The following is a 21207-nucleotide window of genomic DNA, read 5'->3' as shown; positions in this document are numbered from 1 at the left end:
AGCAAACAATGGGGAAAGGATTCCGTGTTTAATAAATGGTGTTGGGAAAACTGGCTAGCCATGTGCAGAAAGCAGAAACTGGACCCCCTGCTGACACCCTACACTAAAGTTAACTCCAGATGGATTAAAGATTTAAACATAAGACCTAACACCATAAAAGCCCTGGAAGAAAACCTAGGCAAAACCATTCAGGACATAAACGTAGGTAAGGACTGCATGGTTAAAACACCAAAAGCAATGGCAACAAAAGCCAAAATAGATACATGGGATCTAATTAAACTCCAGAGCTTTTGTACAACAAAAGAAACAATCACTAGAGTGAACTGGCAACCAACAGAATGGGAAAATTTTTTTGCAATCTACCCATCTAACAAAGGGCTAACATCCAGAATCTACAAAGAACTAAAACAGATTTACAAGAAAAAAAAAAAAACATACCCATTCAAAACTGGGCGAAAGACATGAACAGAAACTTTTCAAAAGAAGACATATAGGGCTGGGCGTGGTGGCTCATGCCTTAATCCCAGCACTTTGGGAGGCCAAGGCGGGTGGATCACGAGGTCAAGAGATCGAGACCATCCTGGTCAACATGGTGAAACCCCATCTCTTCTAAAAAATACAAAAAATTAGCTGGGCACAGTGGCATGTGCCTATAATCCCAGCTACTCGGGAGGCTGAGGCAGGAGAATTGCCTGAATCCAGGGGGCGGAGGTTGCGGTGAGCCGAGATCATGCCATTGCACTCCAGCCTGGGTAACAAGAGTGAAACTCCGTCTCAAAAAAAAAAAGAAGACATATATGAGCCCAACAAACATATGAAAAAATGCTCATCATCCCTGGTCATTAGAAAAATGCAAATCAGAGCCACATTGAGATACCATCTCATGCCAGTTAGAATGGCAATCATTAAAAAATCTGGAGACAACAGATGCTGGAGAGGATATGGAGAAATAGGAACACTTTTACACTGTTGGTGGGACCGCAAACTAGTGCAACGTCCCTGGAAGACAGTATGGCAATTCCTCAAGGACCTAGAAATAGAAATATCATTCTACCCAGCAATCCCATTACTGGGTATATATCCCAAAAATTATAAATTGTTCTATTCTAAAGACACATGCACATGTATGTTCACTGTGGCACTGTTTACAGTAGCAAAGACATGGAACCAACCCATATGTCCATCAATGATAGACTGGATAAAGAAAATGTGGCACATATATACCATGGAATAATATGCACCCATAAAAAACGATGAGTTCATGTCCTTCATAGGGACATGGATGAATCTGGAAACCATCATTCTCAGCAAACTGACACAAGAACAGAAAACCAAACACCACATGTTCTCACTCATAGGCAGGTGTTGAACAATGAGAACAGGTGAACACACGCAGGGGTGTGGTGACCATAACACACTGTGGTCAGCTGGGGGGGGGGCTAGGGGAGGGACAGTGAAGAGTAGGGAGGGTTGGGGGGATAATGTGGGGAGAAATACCAGATATAGGTGATGGGGGGATGAAGCTGGTAAACCACCTTCCCATGTATGTACCTATGCAAAAATCCTGCACGATCTGCACGTACCCCAGAACCTATAGTACAATTAAAAAAAAACTAAAACAAGAAACCCCAGTTAATTTAGTAACTTATTTCATGTAACCTAAGATATCTAAGATACTATCATTTTAGCATTAAATTAATGATGAAGTATTTTACTTTTTTGGACTAAATCTTTGAAATGTAGAGTTTATTTTATACTTATAGCTAATCTCAATTCTGACAAGCTACATTTCAAGTGCTCCATGCCATATTTAGACAGCTTAGTTATAGATAAAGCTCTTATAGGGAATACTAGGTGCTTGTTTTATTTTGTATTTCCTATATATTCATTGTAAGTTTTAAGTATTCTCGAATCATTATTGACTTATAATTTAAAAATATGATGTAACAAGACTCTTAAATTAGAAACAAGTCACATTTGGAACTGAAAATTTGCAAAGAAAATTTTACCATGTTTTGAACACAAACAATGACTTGATATAAGGGATCTTTCCACTGTTGTTTACCACACCAACATTGTGCAAAACAAAGGTAGCATGCAGAAAAGCCTTCCAGATACCACTTGAAAATTGCATTGAGTGTTATTAGGTATAAAAATAACCCAGCTTTCACTATATTTTGGCTGTGAAAATTTTGCATAGTAGGTCTGTACTTTGTTTTTATTTTAGGTTCAGAGGGTACATGTGCTGGTTTGTTACATGGGTAAATCGCATGATGCTGAGGTTTGGCGTACCACTTATTCTATTACCCAGGTAACGAGCATAGTACCTGATAAGTAGTTTTTCAGCCCACACTCACTCTCCCACCTTCCTGCCTCAAGTAGCCCCCAGTGTCTATTATAGTTTCCATCTTTGTGTTCATGTATATTCAATGTTTAGCTTCCACTTATAAGTGAGAACATGTGTATTTAGTTTTCTGTTCCTGTGTTAGTTCACTTAGGATAATGGCCTTTAACTTTGTCCATATTACTGTAAAAAACATGATTTTGTCCCTTTTTATGGCTGAGTAGTATTTCATGGTGTATATGTATGTATGTGTGTGTGTGTGTATGTGTATATACACATATATTTTATATATATATATACACACACACACACACACACACACATAAGTTTTTTTAATTCAGTCTATTGATGAACATCTAGGTTGATTCTATGTCTTTGCTATTGTGAATAGTGTTGCAATGTAACATATGAGTGTATGTGCCTTTTTGTTAGAGTGATATATTTTCCTTTGGGTAGATACCCAGTAGTGAGATTGCTGGGTCAAATGGTAGTTCTGCTTTTAGCTCCTTGAGGCATTGTCACACTGCTTTCCACCAGCAGTGGGAATTTACATTCCCACCAGCAGTGTGTAAGTGTTCTCTTTTCTCTGCAACCTTGCCAACATCTGTTGTTTTTAGCTTTTAATAGTAATGGCCATTCTGACTGGTGCGAGATGGTATCTCATGGTAGTTTTGATTTGCATTTCTCTAATAATTAGTGATGATGAACATTTTTTCATGTATTTTCAGCCTACATGTATGTCTTCTTTTGAGAAGTATTTGCTCATGCCTGATGCTCGTTTTTTAATGAGGTTGTTTTTTGTTTGTTTTTAAGTTCCTTACAAATTCTGGATATTAGCCCTTTATTAGGTGTATAATTTGGGAATTTATTCTCCCATTCTGTAGTGGGAATTTATTCTCCCATTCTGTAGGTTGTTAGTTTACTCTGTTGATGGTTTCTTTTGCTATGCAAAAATTCTTTAGCTTAATTAGGTCCCACTTGTCAATTTTTGTTTTTGTTGTCACTGCTTTTGGGCACTTAGTCAGAAATTCTTTGCCGAGGCCAATGTAATGCCCGAATCATATTTTCTAGGTTCTCTTCTATAGTTTTTATAGTTTCAGGTATTACCACTTACAATAGCCACAAAAAGAATAAAATTCCTAGGAATATAGCTAACTAAGAAGGTGAAAAATCTCTTCAATGAGAATTACAAAATGCTGCTGAAAGAAATCAGAGAAGACAGAAGCAAATGGAAAAACATTCCATTCCTTTAATGGAAGAACCAATATCACCAAAATGGTGACACCGCCCAAAGAATGTATAGATTCAATGCTATTTCCATCCAACTACCAACATCTTTTTTTATAGAATTTTTAAAGAACTATACTAAAAGTTATACAGAAACAAAAAAGAGCCCAAATCCCCCAAGCAATCCCCACAAAAGAGAACAAAGCTGGAGGCCTCACACTACTGAATCAAACTATACTACAAGTTTACAGTAACCAATCAACATGGTACTGGTACAAAAACAGACACACACACCAATGGGACAGAATAGAGAACCCAGAAATAAAGTTACACTATTTTAAAACAAAGCATAGGAAGCATAGAAATAAGGTTCTCAGATTAATTTAGCATACATGTTATAGAAAAAATTTGAAGCAATGACATAATGTATTGTTTGTGAAGAAGAAACACATTTTCTCCAGAAAAAGCTCATCAAACTGTATGCTAACAAGTATTTTAGATGAATAGGCTACTATTGAAGAAACAATTAGAATTATGATGCTATAACCTACAAATAATCTATTTAATAAGAACATGAATTCAATAGAATTCATTAATTCAAATAGCTATATTAATTCAAAGACTTCATATAGATTATGCAGAATCTTTATGAGTCAATGTTTTGAGAGTATCACTACCGCTGACTTTTCTTCTTTGTTCAGTAGGTTTATGGAGGAAAAGATGAAGAAAATTTATTAAGCACTTGGTGCAGGGTAGAAGCGGTTAGGTTGGTTTGGATGGGGTTCAGGACATGCCACCCCAAAATGTGATGCATGATGACATTTAAGAAAGCAGTAGAAACAGGGAGGTCTTTCTGATCACCACCCTCTCCTCGTGCTCTTCTCTCCTGAAGGGGGTCATAAAACCTCAGAGGGATTTTCTGACCCTCCCCTCAAGCAGTTCATATGACCCTCATTCAAAAAGTGCTCTCCCTATACCCAGGGGATAGGAACGAAAGACAGAATCTGAACACACAGGCTTTCCTAGGCTTCCCCCATTTCAGTACCATTAGACCACACCCTTTGTCCTATAATCATATTTCTTGAAGACTGCCCACTCTTCCTCAAACCTTGCACAAAAAAATACAGCAGTTTGCTTCATTATTCAGGCTTCACATTTGAAAGAAGGTTATAGTGTCAGGTAAAACTTACATAATAAATTGCTATGCTTTTCTTTTGTTTGTCTGCTATGATAGCGGCCTCAGCCATGAACATAGTGACATGTGAGGAAAAGCCACTTCTTCTCACCTACAATTTTCAACACACAAACAAACAAGGGAAAAACATTTTTTAAAAAAAAGTTATCCAGTTTGTGCAAAATGAATGTCAGGGGAAAAAACAGGCTAGTGCCTTGCAGAAACACTTTTTGAAAAGCTATTTAGGTGGCATAAGAGAGCCTAAGCTGTTAAGAAGATCTTTCAAGGCAAGGCGTTAAGATCATTCTAATTGTAAATGTTATTAAACCAGGGATTTTGCTTTTTTTGTTTTTAAAGAATTATTTAAATAATATGTGCAGTGTTCATTTCAGGATTTTTTTTTCATGCTGAAATCCCTTGGGTGTTTGTGGCAAGGTACTGGCAAAAATTCATTTTTGCTGAATTTCCTCTAGTGAAATACCTCTCAAAATATTGGTTTTACTAGTTTGCATGTCTTGCTTATTTTTGTAGTAAACAGAAGCAGCTCAATTTTGCAATGTAAGATCACACTGTAGTCACACTTAAAATTTTAAATAATGTGTCAGCAATGAAATAAATTTGACTGAAAGCTCAAGTGAATATCTAGCTGAGCTAGAGAGTGAGGTATGCCCTTTTTGGATAATCTGAAGGATTTTAACATACATGTTGAACATCTTATAATGTTGCAAGATAGCATTCCCCAGTGTTCACTCAAGATCTAAACTGCCCGAGGACCCTGTTACTGACTCTTTCCAAGCTGAACCCTTGGAAGTTAGGGAATATAATGTTTGTTGGGTATTTTTAATGATTTATTTTAAAAATATTAAAATTTCTCCTTTTCTTTCAGCTCCTGTTTCAGTTTAATTGAATAATATCTTGAGACAGGTTGGCATACAAACTATTAAAAAATGTTCATCATTTTCCGCTACTTATTCATATGAAACAAGATATTCCCCATTAAAAAAAAAAAAAACCCCAAACATACAACTACAGTGTGTGGTGACTTTGATATAAAACTATATCCATCATCCAGCCTTCAAAATGTGTTTTTAGAACAGCCTTTTTTGTTGTTGTTGGTATTTTAAAAACCAACCTACCCACTCAACCTAACCACTTCTGTGTAACAAACTTAATACATTTTCCTTATATTTTCCTATGCTTCTCACTGATTGACTTTGTAAGTGAATTTTATACTTTTACATTAAAAACTATATAGTACTACAATACTTTAATCTCTTTCATTTATTGGAAATTGTGCATAAAATTCTGCCACTCAAAAAAAAAAAAAGCAAAAATACTTAGAGGTGACATCCCACAAATTAAAAAATAAAAAAAGATACCACCACCCAGAGTTTGAAATTCACTGTTCTAAGCAAGCATTATGTGCTAGAATAATTTCTGTTCCTGCTACCAGAAGACCTGAGTTTGGTTTCAGATACACCAAGTAGGTGGCGTGACTTTGGACAAGTCTTCTTGCTTCTCAGGGTCTCAGACTGCTCATGTATACACAGGGCCTCTTTGTGCCACATGATAGAGCTGTGGGGGTGGCCCCACATTACGCTCCCTCCAGATTCTCTCTGCTTCATCTCCATCTTAGCTTCCTCAGTTTCTCCAGAATGCCATAACCTGCCAACCAGAGAGGTTTTTTTCACATCCTATTCCCTCCATCTAGAATATTCTTCTCTTATCTCTTAAGTCTCACTTTTGCTTAAATTACCAGCTCAAGTATTGTCCTCCAGAGCAAGCATTCTTTCATCTAGCCAACTAGGTCAATCCCCCTAGAATGGGCTTCTACTTTGTGGGTTATGATCACTGCTATCATTCTATATTTATTCTGGTAGTTCTTTGACTCATCTCTCTTTTATACTATAAACTGTATGAGATTAGGAACTTTGTCTGTTCCAAAAATTACTGGAAGATACTAGGTAACTTTTTAAGCTAGTGCCTCAGTTTCTCCATATTTAAGGTGAGGATAAAAATAGCACCTATTTCATAGAGTTTTTGTATTAAAATAGATAATACAAAGGGTATTAGCTGAGATAAAATAGAATATTAAAAGAGATTAAATGCATTAAGTGCTTAGGGCAATGCCTGCCACATAGTAAATGTTTAACTTATTTGCTGAATATTTAACTTATTTGTTGAACAAACATGCATTTAAAAAATTGTTTATTTTAATGTATCTAAGATTTTGGACTTATCAGAAGCTCTTATTAGAAGAGCTTTCTAATTTTGAAAAAGATAATTCTATCCTTTGGATAGACTGTATCTATTTTCTACATTAGAACAATTAAATTATTTCCAATTTTTTAGATAATGAGCATTGTGATGAATGTATTTTTATGCGTTTTCTTTAGGTTAGAAAATTTTTCTAGAACAAGAATTATCGAATGAAAGAATAATAAATTTAAATGCTTTCTAAATACTTTCCATTAAACACATTTCTAGAAAATGTTTGTATTCTAGTTTTGACAAGAATTGAATGAGATTGCCTGTGCACCTTCCCATCATTAATTGCTTTTACACTAAAATAATTTGTCAACTTGATAAGCAGTTATTTATTATTGCTTTCATTAGATTTCTTAGATTACTAGTGAGTTTAATATGCTTGTGCCCATCATTTCTTTGAATTTATTCTACTGTGTACTTCTAAACATCTCATTTGTTATTTTCCTACTGTGTGGTTAGTAACAGTAACTGATTCATAAAATTTCTTTGATTATAAATGATATTAATTCATTGTCATATTTTATAAGTACATTGTCTTTTGTTTTAATTTTATAAAATTTCCATGTGTAATTTCTACATTTTTATGTTGTCAAGTTTGACATTTGCTCTCTGCTTCATGACTTTTATACCTTGAAACTCTTTCCCTTTGCTAAGACTACTGTATGTGTACTTTTCTATTTTATATTGTTCTTCATACAAACAACTATTAATCTACTTTTTTATGTTTTATCTGAGATTCGTATAACTTATTATTTTCTAAAGTCAGTTTTACCTATACCATTTGTGGAATGACCCATCACTTTCCCATTGTTTATAAAACTTTACTAATCATATACTAAACACTTCATAAATAATAAAAATTAGTGTCAATTTTACATTTTAAATATCTCATGAAATGTGATATTTATACAAAGATCTCTATATACCTTACAGATTAATTTTAATTATCAGATATTTTAATAAAGTAATATTGCATCTGTGTAATAGCTCTAAGGCAAGTAATCCATCTTCTTGGTGTCTCCATGCCTAGTGCTGAGTTTGGCATACAGTAGGCACTCAATATATAGTTACAGAATTGCACGAGCCTTTTTCAAGAGAAACATTCTATTTTGTGTGACAAAAGAAGGGACATAAAGTAGACTGCATAGATTGTGTTGGCTACTTCAGTTTCCTTTTCCTTTTTTTTTTTAAAAAATAAACACTAATAAAACAGGATTGATATCTCTTGAAAGTTCTAGTAGAGCAAGGAGGTTTTCCAGAAGGTGATTGGATCCCTTTATGAAAAGCATCTGTGCCATAGCCACTGGCAGAAGCCCAAACACTGTGAAGTGCTTGGCTCTGGGAAATCACAAAGAGATAGAACATAGCCAAATTCTAAGATGGAACAAATCATAAAGTCATACTGCATCTTAATTTGATAACCCACAGGGAACATCCTTCTGCCTCATCAAGTCTATAAAGCAAGGTATTTATGATGTTCTTGTACACTTAATAGGTAACAAGAGTAATGTATAATAATGCTATTACATTGACTTAACACAGACTGTTTCTTAAGGTGTTCTGTTAATTTGACTACTTTCATTTTCTCTATGTGTGACTGATTTTGCATTCACTGTTTCATAATAGATATCTATCTTCAGTGAAGCATTCCTAAGCAGAAGAAAGCAAGTGCCTGGGAATATTGTATCAGGGAATATTCACAGTAAAGAAGTCAGATAACTCAGAAGATGAAAACTGTCATGTATCTCCTCTCCAATATGGTAACAGCTGAAAGTCAACTCTGGATCATCTGTATAGTGGGTCAGTAAAGAGCATATAAAATCATAAATTCAGACTGGTTTTTATTTTGGTATGGTCCCTGTACTTCCATATGAATAAGAGAATGATTCACCCCCTTCGGAATTCACAGTACATCAAACCAAATTAGGAAGCCAGGCAGCTGTGACCTGGTTTTGTAAGGGCCAAGAAAACTACAGAGTTTCACTACTGAACCTTACAACTCAAAATGATTCCCTGGTTTACATGTTCCATTTGGGACACGGGTGTACCTTACTGACTCATATAAAATGCCTCTCTGGGCTTGTATTTTCTCTTACCTTACCCAGAGTTGTATGTGAGTAAATAAAGGCTTGAGTGATCTCGAGGTGGCAGTTTAAAGGACGGTAAAAGAAAACAGGAGTTAGAATAAACAATGTCAGTAAAAACTTGGATGCAAGACTGACCTTATGCAATCCCTAAGGTAAATGCCCAAGATTTATTTTATGTAACTACAGTAAAAATAACCCTCATGAATTCAGTTCTAATACTAACGCTCATTTCAGGTACATTGAATTATAGGAGACAGAGCACGCTAAACTGCTTGTTCTCAGTCTGCTCCAATAAGTTTTATTTTTTATTGTTTTGGGGATGCCTTTGGGAAGGATAGGAGGAGTGGTGATTCTTGAAATTAGAGGTTGGGATGAAAGTAGAAGGGACTTTTTTTTTAGTAGAAAGGGATATTGAGAACAGGTTAGAAAGAGGCTCTGGTTCTATTAATTTAGGATCTGATAATATTCCTCCAAATCTGAAACACTCACAACTGACTCAATAGCTATGATTTTTGGAAACTGGTTTAATTTTCTGTGAAGCCATTAGGATAAAAATTATGAGATATATTCTATTTATTTATTTTCATTGGCAAATCAGCCTTGTTTCTTGAAGAAAATGGAAACCTGTTTTTATTAAAGATTACTGAAGTAGTTTTCCTTGAAAAAATAAAACCCTTCTGAATATCCAGATGATGGATGTATTATGCTATGAAAATTTTAATATAGGGGAACATCTCATAATGGAAACAGCTTAATAAGCAGGGAATTTCCATGCACAATTTCTGTAGAAACTCTAATATTGTTTTTATTGCTTGTTTGGTGACAATGTACTCTTGGCTTTTGTTCAGGATAAAGCGTACAAAACTGCCTGTTGGGTCTTTTCATCATTATTGTTGACACTGAAAGGGCTTTTACCGCCACTTTTGCACTCTACAGTCTCCTGAATATACCCGTCCATGTAAGAAAAGGATTAAATTCAAGATAACTCTTGCTATCTGCATTCTGCCACAGGGTTAGGAAGAAGAGTGCCACAGGAGACAAGCGATGGTAAGCTGGAAATAGACTTATCCAAGAAACTTCAGTTATTTCCTTAATTTATACTCAAAGTAGAGTGGGACTAAACCAAAATATTGTCATCAACACTCACTGACTTTAATAGAGGATCCTCCTAGGGGCCTGACCACTCCCAAGCTCTTCCGTCTTACCCTTTGTTATTCTTTCAATGAAGCTTGAAAATGAATAAGGAACTTGGCTGGCACCTCCCAAGAGAAAAAGAATTCACCAGTGGCCACTACCAACACCGCATTGTTTATCAGAACATAAAGTTTGGTTGAAATCCCACAGTGACGTCATCCCGCAACACTTACTGATGAAGCTAGGGACAATTCCAAGACATTTTCAATGGGATTGGATACCCTGTGCAGGAAATGGTCAACCAGCTTGCACTTCAAAGACTTTTCCTCTACTTAGGTGTGCTTAGCTCTTAAAAGTAGTGGAAAGTAACCTAAATCACAGACTCAGGCTAAGTCAATTCCTAAAAGGATTCCAAGAGAACTGCATATGCTGTGGTTATTTTTCTATGGGTTGATAACTTGATACAATTACTAGCATTTAGGTGACTCTTTTTCTGAAATGTAGTTAGACTTGTGGAGACTTTGCTCTGGGAATGGAAAAAAATTCAGAATCTATTATATGGGTAACACAAAAATAGTACTAGAGAGACTAGTCTTTTAGTAGGTATAGCTGCAAATGTTTTGAAAAGCAAATTGTCCATATTGATGGGGAAGGTCATGTAGACCTAGGACCTAGGTGTTGAAAACTAGGATCAAAGAAATAACTTCTCAAAAGATTAAGAGATCAGAAATTTAGGAGATGTGTATTTAGATGGAAAAAGAAGCATGGAGAAGACTTGACATGCTATACGCCAGCCAAGGTGTCAAATATTTAACCTTTTTCTCATCCTATAATGTATGAGTTCTGTATTCTAATTGGAAAAGATATGAAGCAGGTATAGGCACATTTTCTATTTATAGAAATGTATTATGATCTTGAATTCTCTTTGCCAATGAAATTTTTGGATTACACTAAAAATATTCTTATGAAATTATTATTTAAGAAAATGACTAAGCTAAAATTGGTGAAGGCTCATCATCACCATTAAAAACACCTGAATGTTTCAACATTATGATAATTAAGACAAGAGTATAACTTTTAGAGCTAGGAGACCCAGGTTTAAGTTTTTCTTATTTATAAAATAAGGATAAAATAAGGATAGCAATATTTACTTTAAGGATTTCTTGTGAAGATGAAATGAGCTAATTTTAAAGTGCTCTGTAAACAGTCATGGTAGTAACGATAATCATAATGAAAACAACAGACGAGTTGGAGTTTCTTCAGTGCTTACAGTATGATGGGCAATGTTCTGTCCTGTGTTAACTCCTTTAATTTTTACAACTCCTTTGTGGACCAGATACTATCCTAAAAAACCCTTTAACATATAAAGTCAAAGATGGAAAGGTTAAATAATTTGCTCAAAGTCATTTTGGTTAGTAATTGGCAGAGCCAGAATTCAAACCCTCTTCTATTATGAGTTGCTTCTGCCTATACAGTGCATATCGAAATATTAGGAAAAAGAAAATATAGTGTGCTTTGCCTAAAGACCGCCTATGTAATAAATACAACACAAGTAATCTAATGAGGCTTATGTAGTCACAGTAGGGATGTACTACTGGCATGTTGAGAGAAAATAAATCTATATGTGGTTGTAGAGACTAATAGAGCAGTTCACAGTGAGGACATGATTACCTAAGTGTAGAAGTTTTTCATAACATTTTATTGGGTGGCAGTATCTTAAATATTTCTTTTTTCTTAGCAAAGTTCAGGAAGTCATAATAAGCCACAGAGTTACAGTGGCAACATCTGGAAGACTGGTTCCTTAGGTGAGCCTCCTAAAAGGCCCCTTGTTAGGTCAAAATGAACAAAACATTCATTATCTGCTGCCCTTAATTCCATTGAAACTGAAGACTTTCAAAAAAGGAGGCGTTTGGTAGCACAAGTGGAAAGATTGGCTTGGATTGTCCCCACCTCCTATTATAACCAAAAGAGTTCTTTTATTTTGAGAAGACATTAATGATTCTTTCCACAAGCTGAACACACATTTACCCTAAAGAATAACCCCCATACTCAGTTGACCTGAAAAAGTGATATAATAGTATTTTGATACTTTCATATTTCTCCTTATTAGGAATAATAATTTGGGGAGTTTTTTAAATGAATACATAAGGCAGTTAGCTTTAACATTTTCTTATAATACCACAGAGGAAAAAACACAACACAAAACAATTTTCATGTGAAAACATACCAGACAACTTATAGTGATAATCTAATTGGAGAACACATTGTTCATTATAAAATATTATACACTATATTTCAAACATGATAGAAATCTAAAATTAATCCCTGTCCTCACATAAATAAAATGCCTTAAAATGCCATAAGATATTGTGTTTCCACCTTAAACACCTTTGTGGCCTAAGTCATCCTCAGCAGCTATCTGTTCATGATGAAAAAGTAAACTTGCTTTAAATAAAATTGAAATTCCAAACATTTTTTAGAACTCCCCTATAAGATACATCCTAACATGGAATTTCATCTTACAGGAAGGGATACACTGTCTTTGGCAAATACCTTCACTCTGCATCACAGAGTGATGCATCACATATTCCAGTAGTGGTACAGAAACAAAACTGGAATTCTGGTTTCAGAGATGACACCAAATGTGGAAGAGAAAGAAAATTTTTGAGGCCTAGTATACTTATGTTTTTCTAGATTCATAAATAATGCTATGGGTAGCTTCCATTCCCAGTCACGACAAAATAATCAGTAACAAGGAACTCATTCAGCCATAAACCATTATAAAACTGGACAAAATATTTCAAGCAACTGTTTCAGATGTTGGAAGACATTCAGTGCAAAATTGTGGTTCCTAGGAGAAAGAAATAACATGATAAGAGCCCCCAGTGGCCCTAGCTCTCTGTCTAGACACAGGGAGGTAGAGCCAAAGCAGAACCCAGGGGTCTTGCTGAGCTGAGGAGGAACACACTCTGAGTTTGAGGCCAAAATTTTGGACCAGACACCCCGAAAGAAGAGAACTAGGAACTGCATAGAGAAGAAATGCCAGAAATCTGCAGAAAGGTTCTTTTAGGACTTGGGCAAATATTAACCTCCTCGTTCACATCCAAGGAAAACGATAAGGTACAACAATGTAGATCTGTTGGTGTGAGTGAAATGAAGATGCCAGGGGCACAAAGAGCTGGGAGTCACAAGAGTTCTGGCCAACCAAAGTCGAGAGGGCTCCCCGACACCCTGGGCATGCAGCTGAGATCTCCAATCACACACTTTCGGAGAGAGGCCACTTTAGTCCCAAAGACTCCATCCTGGCAAACCTATTCACAGGCCTTAAAAGGAGCAACTGATTCATAAGGAAATTAACTTCCTACCAGAGCAAAATTCAGCAATTATTAAAGGAAGACAAGAAAATCCAGATTCTACCATTAGGATTCATGGTAGCATATCAAAGAATTTTACTAGATGTGTAAAGAAAGTGAAAAATTTCACTTGCAACAACAACAAGAAGTCAATAAAGGCAGACTTGAAATGACAATGTTGAAATTAGCAGATGAGAGCTTTAAAATAGCTATAATAGCACATTTAAGGATTTGAAAGAAATATAATGAGTACACATAACAAATCTTAGTAGAAAACTGGAAACTACAAGAGACAACCAAATGAAACTTTTAGAATTAAAAAAATATAATAGCCTACATTAAAAATTCACTGGGTAGGGCTTAACAGCACACTTGAAACTGCAGAAGAAAAATATAAGTGACATGGAAAATTTGAAAACAAAACAAAATCCAAAACCTCTATGAACAAAGAATGAGAAAAGATTGAAAAAATCCCTGCAGACTTTTTGCAAAAATCTGCAAATTAATTCCAAGATGCACAAGGAAATGCAAAGGACTTAGAATAGCCAAAACAGTCTTGAAAAAAAATAAAACTAATGTTGGAAACTGATTTTACAACCTGCTATAAAGCTGCAATCATTGTAATAATGTAGTATTACTTTCACACACACACACACACACACACACACGCATGCACACACAAGTTTATGTATTGTATACCTAAATGTAAGCAAAAACTACAGAGAAGGAAACACAGATTATCTCTGCAACCTTGGGTTAAGCAAAGATTTCTTATGTAGAATTCAAAAAGGATGAACTTGAATATTTTTTTGATAAATTCAACTTCCAAATTAAAACATCTGCTCATCAGATATCTTATATGAATTACATTTAATGTTTATTATAAATTATATTAAAAATATAAACTATGAAGATATATATATATTATACTTCCCTCAAGCCATGCACAGGAAGAAAACATTCTCAACATATATCTGAAAATGAAGTTGTATGTAGAATATATATTTTTAAACTACAAGTCAATCAATTAACTACACTTAGTTGATAAACAGATAACCGGATTAAAAAAAGGGCAAAACAGGCCAGGGGCCATGGCTCATGCCTGTAGTCCTAGCACTTTGGAAGGCCTAGACAGGTAAATCATCTGAGATCAGGAGTTCGAAACCAGCCTGGCCACCGTCCTGAAACCTTATCTCTACTAAAAATACAAATATTTGCCAGGCATGGTGGTGGGCACCTCTGATCCCAGCAATTCGGGAGGCTGAGGCAGGAGAATCACCTGAACCTGGGAGGCAGAGGTTGCAGTGAGCCAAGATCATGCCACTGCACTCCAGCCTGGGCAACAGAGCAAAACTCTGTCTCAGGGGGGTGGGGGGGGAAGGCAAAAGACTTGAGTAGACATATTTTGCAGAGGAATAAATACAAATGGGCAATAAGTACATGATTAGTCATCAGAAAAATATAAATTAAAACCACCACACACCCATTAGAATGGCTAAGTTTACGAAAAAAGAAAAAAGAAAAACAGAACAAATTGTGGTAAGCATGCAGAGCAACTGAAACTCTTATGGATTGTGGGTGGAAATGCAAAATGGGAAAGCCACCGGGAAAAACAGCTTGGCAACTTCCTATAAAGATAAACATTTACCTACTTTATGACTGAGCAGTTCTGCCCCTAGCTACTTAATTCAAGAGAAATAAAACATGTCTTCACAAAAATCCTTGTACAAAAATAAAACTGTTTACAGCAGTTTTATTCATAGCAGACAAAAACTGAGAACAACTAAGTGCCTATCACCAGAAGAATGGCTAACTGTGGTTCATCCATACGAAGGGAAGCTACTCAGCAATGAAAGGGAACACAACAGTCCCAGGCTGCAGCTCAGCCCACCTTCCAACTACATCAGGCTGAATAAAGGAGCCAGCCCACAGACAGACACACATTCGGTATAATTCTATGTGGACGAAGTTCTTCAACAGGAGAAACTAATCTATGGTGGAAAAAATTGTAACAGGGGTTGTTTGTGGTGAAGGAAATTGACTGGACTGAAGATAGGACGATTTCTGGGGGCCCGGCACTAGTCTATACCTGGACATGGTGTGTGTCACATAAGGGGTGTGCGCTTGCTGAAACTAAGCCAACTCTAACACATGAGAACATTGTACTGAATACGAATTATACCCCCCCCAAAGATCTATTAGTGGTATTTACAAGAAAATGCAAATTAAAACCGCAATGAGACGCACCTATTAGGCATACCTACAGGAATGGCTAAAATTAAAAACATTGTCAGTATCAAATACAGGGAAAGATGTGGATTATCTGGAAGTCTCATATATTGCTGGCAAGAATGCAGTCTTACAAGGACTTTGGAAAACACTTTGGCAGTTTTATATAAAGGTAAACATACACCAACCCTATAACCCAGCAATTCCACTCCCAAGAATTTATTCAAGAGAAATGAAAACATATATCCACCTGAAGACTTATATGCTGTTTGGCTGCTTTATATGTGATAGACAAAACTCCAGATGTCCATCAACTGGGGAATAGGCAATTAAATTTTGGTATACACACATTAGAATAATCAGCAACAAAGTAAAAATACTGATGCATGCAGCAATAGGAATGAATCTTTTTTTTTTTTTTTTTGAGATGGAGTCTTGCTCTGTAGCCCAGGCTGGAGTGCAGTGGTGCAATCTTGGCTGACTGCAACCTCCACCTCCTGGGTTCAAATGATTCTCCTGCCTCAGCCTCCTGAGAAGCTGAAATTACAGGTGCCTGCCACCACATCTGGCTAATTTTTGTATTTTTAGTAGAGACTGGGTTTTACCAGGTTGGCCAGGCTGGTCTCAAACTCCTGACCTCAAGTGATTCACCCATCTCAGCCTCCCAGAGTGTGGGGATTACAGGTGTGAGCCACTGTGCCTGGCCAGTGATACATCTTAAAAGCATTACACACAGGGAAAGAAGCCACTCCAAAGAGCTATCTGCTGTATGATTCTGTGATTTGGGAAGACAGGTTTAGAGGGACAGAAAGCAGTTTCCGTTGGTGCTGGGAAGTGTGGGGGGAGGGAAGGGTTGACATAAAAGGAGCGCAGGGAACTTTTTGAAGTGGTGGAAATGTTCTAGATTCTGAGTGTGCTGTATATGCTTGTCTAAACTCAGTGATTTTAAAAAGACAAATGTGAATGTATATAAATTATATGTCAATGAAAAGGTAAATAATTTAAATATCTAACATCAGTTTTTCTTTCTGGAGTGGCACCTACATATCAACACCGTTTAGAATACACGACTATGGAAGGTTGAGGTACGAGGAGGAAGAAGCGAGAAAGCTTAAAGCCACAGACAATAAGAAACTCAAATAAAATCCTCTGGCTTCGACCCTGTGCCAGTGAGGCCAGTTAGATCTCAGACTCACTCAACACTATATTCCACTCAGTTCTACATTTCTGGAAAACTTATGTCAATCACTGTCAATGATGTGTGGGTTACAGAAAAAAAAAGTGGCATGGTTGTTTTTACCCAGGAATGCACAGGCTTAGGAAACTGCCAAGCTCGTCACTCTCATACTGGGAATGATATCATGAAATAACATTATATATCTGTTCTGGTGCTTCAAATGGTATAAGGTTCTGCTACATGTAAATAATACATATTCTTTCAAAGAATAGCTTTTTAAAAATTACATCAAAGATGATAACAAAAACTAGTTTTATTAAAGAAAGCATAACCGTTTTAATTTTAAAGACAAATTATCTGGCAACTCTTGCCAGTACATGTTAAATGAAAAGGAAATTCTTTTTTCTTCTACTTTTTAAGAACTCTTTTTGAATCAAGGTACCTAATAAAAGGTGAAACAGGCATTGGTAGGATGTTAATATGAGAGGTCATTTTAAATGGAAGACTGGCAAGATCAAAGCCAGAAGGCATAGGTCGGAGGCAGTCACAAGTGGCCGCAGTAGTTGGGCGCTGGGTTCCAGTCAAGCTATGTTTTCATACTAACATGATGAAAAAAATTAACGAGTGGATCAAAAGGTCCAGCAGGAACCCTGGGCCTTAGTAAGCATGGTAAGCATGTGAGGTGGCAGCACCAGGCTGGGCAGCTTTCATGGTAATTAGCAGCATAGACCCTGTACTGAAATGGCCTGAGTTCAAATCCAGCCATTACCAGCTGTGTGATGACATTCATTAGATAAGTTATCAGTGATCTGGGAAATTTACATTTTTATATCTGAACTATGTTGGGTGGTAGGAGGGGGAAGAGAAAAATCAATACTCAATTTATAAAGTCCTTTGTAGATTAAAAAGATAATTATGTGAAGTTCTTATTCCATAGCTTCTGGTACACACAAAGTGTTCAATAACTGTTTGTCATTATTAACAATGCAAAGGGACTGGGATTTAGAGTCAGAAGATATGCATTCAAGTGTAGAGTGAACACCTTCCCTGCATTGCCCAGGATGTTCCCATTTCTAGCACTGGAAGTTCTGAGTGCTGAAAATCCCAGCCCAGGGCCGACAGGATGCGGATGGTTGATCCCCTAAACTTCTGGCACTACTGACTATGTGATCTTGGGCAAGCTCCTTAAATTTGGGCCTCATCCCTTATCTGCAAAATGGGAATGATAAAAATAGATGTCTATGATGATAAAATGAAATAAAGCCTGTGATGACATCTATGTAAATTAAAGGCTATTTTCAGATATTAATTATTGTTACTAATAGCCCAACTGTCACTATTCTCCTAAAGATCCATGCTTATTTTTTCCTCTCAGCTGTAGTTCATTTTATTTTCCTTTTCTGGAATGCCCTTCACTTTTCCATTCATTCTGCCAATGATCTCTCCTGCTCGTTCTCTCAGTTTCTTCTTTCAGTTATATTCTTCCTTTAAATCCCCAATATTTAGAAATATAGTCCCTTGGTATCCATAGGGGATTTGTTCCAGAACCCCTGCAGATACCACAATCTGTAGATGCTTAAGTCCCTAATATATGCTCATGGTCATTCAGTCGGTCACTGGAGAAAATTCACCACCCATATATATGTTGCATATAACCTATGCACATTCTCCTGGATACTTTAAATCATCTTGAGATTACTTCTAATACCTAATTAAAGGGAAATGCTATGTTGTGTTTGTAAATAGTTGTTATACACTATTGGTAGTTAAATTTGTATTTTTTATTATTGTATTTTTCATTTTTTCCTAATATTTTCATTTTGCCATTGGTTAAATCTGCTGATATGGAACCCAAGGATACAGAGAGACAACGGTGCTAGGTAGGAGATTCTGCCAGTGATTCCAAACTCTTAATGTATAGCAACTCGTCACTTAACGCTGGTCACAGCATTGCCTGCATGGACATTTATATGTGTTACTGTGTGTGTGCTGGAAAGTGAGGTGTATGTCGCACAAATACAAGCACTTTTACACCATTTACTTTTGGAAGGCTCTTCCAGCTAGAAAATTATATAGCTCTAGGACTCCTGACTTCTTTTAAAAAATATTCCATTATACATTGGGCTCAAAGTGGCCACTTGTCTTAGTGCCATTGTACATAAATATAATGTGTACTACAAATGCAAGGCACATATGAAATTTAAAAATTTCTAGTAGCTAAATATTTCTAGTCGTCAAACATATATTTTTTTTCATGAGATATTTTACTTTTTTTCACTAGCTCTTTGAAATCTTGCAGTACATCTCAATTCAGAGCAAGTGCTCAAAATCCACAGGACACTTGTAGCTACCATATTGGATAATGCAGATTTGGACTTTTGTGGTTTTCTGCATAGATCCAGTGTCTGACCCCTAACAGTTAGACCACACCTTCTCATACACAGTAAACACAAAAACACAAAGATAGCATGGTGAAAAGTCATATTTCAACACAGACTTAGGAAACTGACATAATAAAACAGCAGAGTGTTTCTGGGCTAAGGATTTGCAACTAATGTCTATCATAACGTTTTGTAAACTGTTTATATCACATTGGTTTAAAAGTTTGTTCAAAGATGAATAAATTACTTGTTGAGTGTTGAGAAAATCCTATTATTGGTTATAGAAAAAGAGGACTTCACTTTCCCCTGGGGAAAGGAAATACACGACCTGTGGTATATTTCTTGGTGGTCAAGGTCATCCAGTTGGTCACTGAAGAAAATTCACCACCCATCGAAAATCAGGGCAATTAGGGTTTGCTTGTATTTTTCCCTGAAGAGTGTGTGTGTGGAGATTTAATGGATCACCTAGAATTTTCCTGCCACAGCTAATGATTCATAGGGACAGCTTATGAGTTAATTAGAGCTCTCCCAGTCTTCTTGTAAATAAAGGCTATGTTTAATGAGATGTTCATTGTAATTACTGAATCTCTTTTTATAGCCAAATGTTTTGCTTTTTAATTCTTACATTTCAAATATTTTTCTTCCTGTGAAAGATTTATGTACACAGGGTAGAGCTTTGTGTTATCAACCACATAATTAATGCCCCACCAATCTATTTTTTTAAACTCCTTCTTAGTCATGCTTCTGAGACCAGAATGTAGGTTAATTATGCAGAACGATGGTCAGATATTTTCTAAAAATATGGGGTTACTCTTGGGGAAATTTTCTTTAATATTATCATAGAATAATCTCCTTGGCTGTGTGGAGATAATGCAATTTAAAAAGTTTAAAAATTGCCAGGGGTTAGATGTGGGGGGTAGGGGGTGGTGAAGGAAGGAGATGGAGTTGGGGCTGGAGCACAGAAAATTTTTAGGGCAGTGAAAATACTCTATATGGCACTATAAAGAAGGATTTATATCATTATACATTTTCCCACACTCGTAGAATGTACAACACCAAAAGTGAAACCTAAGGAACTCTATGGACTTAGGATGATAATGATGTGTCATTTTAAGTGCGTCAATTGTAACAAATTTTGGTGGGGGATGTGGATAACGGAGGAGGCTATGCATGTATGGGGGCAAGTGGCATATAGGGAATATATCTTTACCTTCCTCCAAATTTTGCTGTGAACCTAAAACTGCTCTAAGAAAGACAGTCTTTAAAAGTGAAAAACAAAACAAAAACAATTAGTGAATAGTTACATGTATCCCTCAGTGTTCCTGACAGCTCTAAAGTGCTGACTGTAATACTGGCTTGTAGAGGAAGTGGGATCTGTGGTTAACAAGACTGTCCCAACGCCATCTAAGCACAGGTATTGGTAAATGAGGAGCTAGATTCCCCTTGGATGTTGTAATGGGTACGCTTTGAGGTTCACACTCTTTGAGTTACCCACTCCAGTGAATTTATCTGTGTTCACAAATGACTGTATATTGGTAACACCTATATCTCATGTCAGACACCATTCCTAAATTTCAAACTCATATTTCTAGTGTCCTTATTGGACATCCTCACCTGTTCCCACAGACACTACAAAAGCAATACACCTGTCAGGATTTTAGGTAGCAAGCAACAGGAACAGTGTCTTGCATATGTAAGCAGTAGAGGGCGCCATTTCAAGATTAACTGGTTCACAGTGCTGGAGAATTAGATGTGAGCTATTCAGCCTAGAGCTAGTCCCAAGAACACACCTGCATTTGCCGAGGATTCCAGCCTACCGGGGCTGACCTTGCA

General features: G+C 36.4%; 1 protein-coding gene and 1 long non-coding RNA gene across 2 annotated transcripts in view; one reads left to right on the top strand and one right to left on the bottom strand.

The window, feature by feature from the left end:
* LOC118152992 (uncharacterized) overlaps positions 1 to 8763 on the top strand; it is a 134798-nt gene extending 126035 nt beyond the window's left edge. Inside the window, exon 4 of the long non-coding RNA XR_004742098.3 lies at positions 8640 to 8763. This is a non-coding gene — a long non-coding RNA (uncharacterized LOC118152992). The remainder of the gene's footprint in view (positions 1 to 8639) is intronic.
* PDE7B (phosphodiesterase 7B) overlaps positions 1 to 21207 on the bottom strand; it is a 343532-nt gene that overhangs the window by 266230 nt on the left and 56095 nt on the right. The window lies entirely within an intron of this gene.

This window comes from Callithrix jacchus, chromosome 4 (genome assembly GCF_049354715.1).
Source record: "Callithrix jacchus isolate 240 chromosome 4, calJac240_pri, whole genome shotgun sequence".
Classification (NCBI taxonomy): domain Eukaryota; kingdom Metazoa; phylum Chordata; class Mammalia; order Primates; family Cebidae; genus Callithrix; species Callithrix jacchus.
Note: the sequence above shows the minus strand (reverse complement) of the source record. Positions and strands in the feature narration are given on the sequence as shown.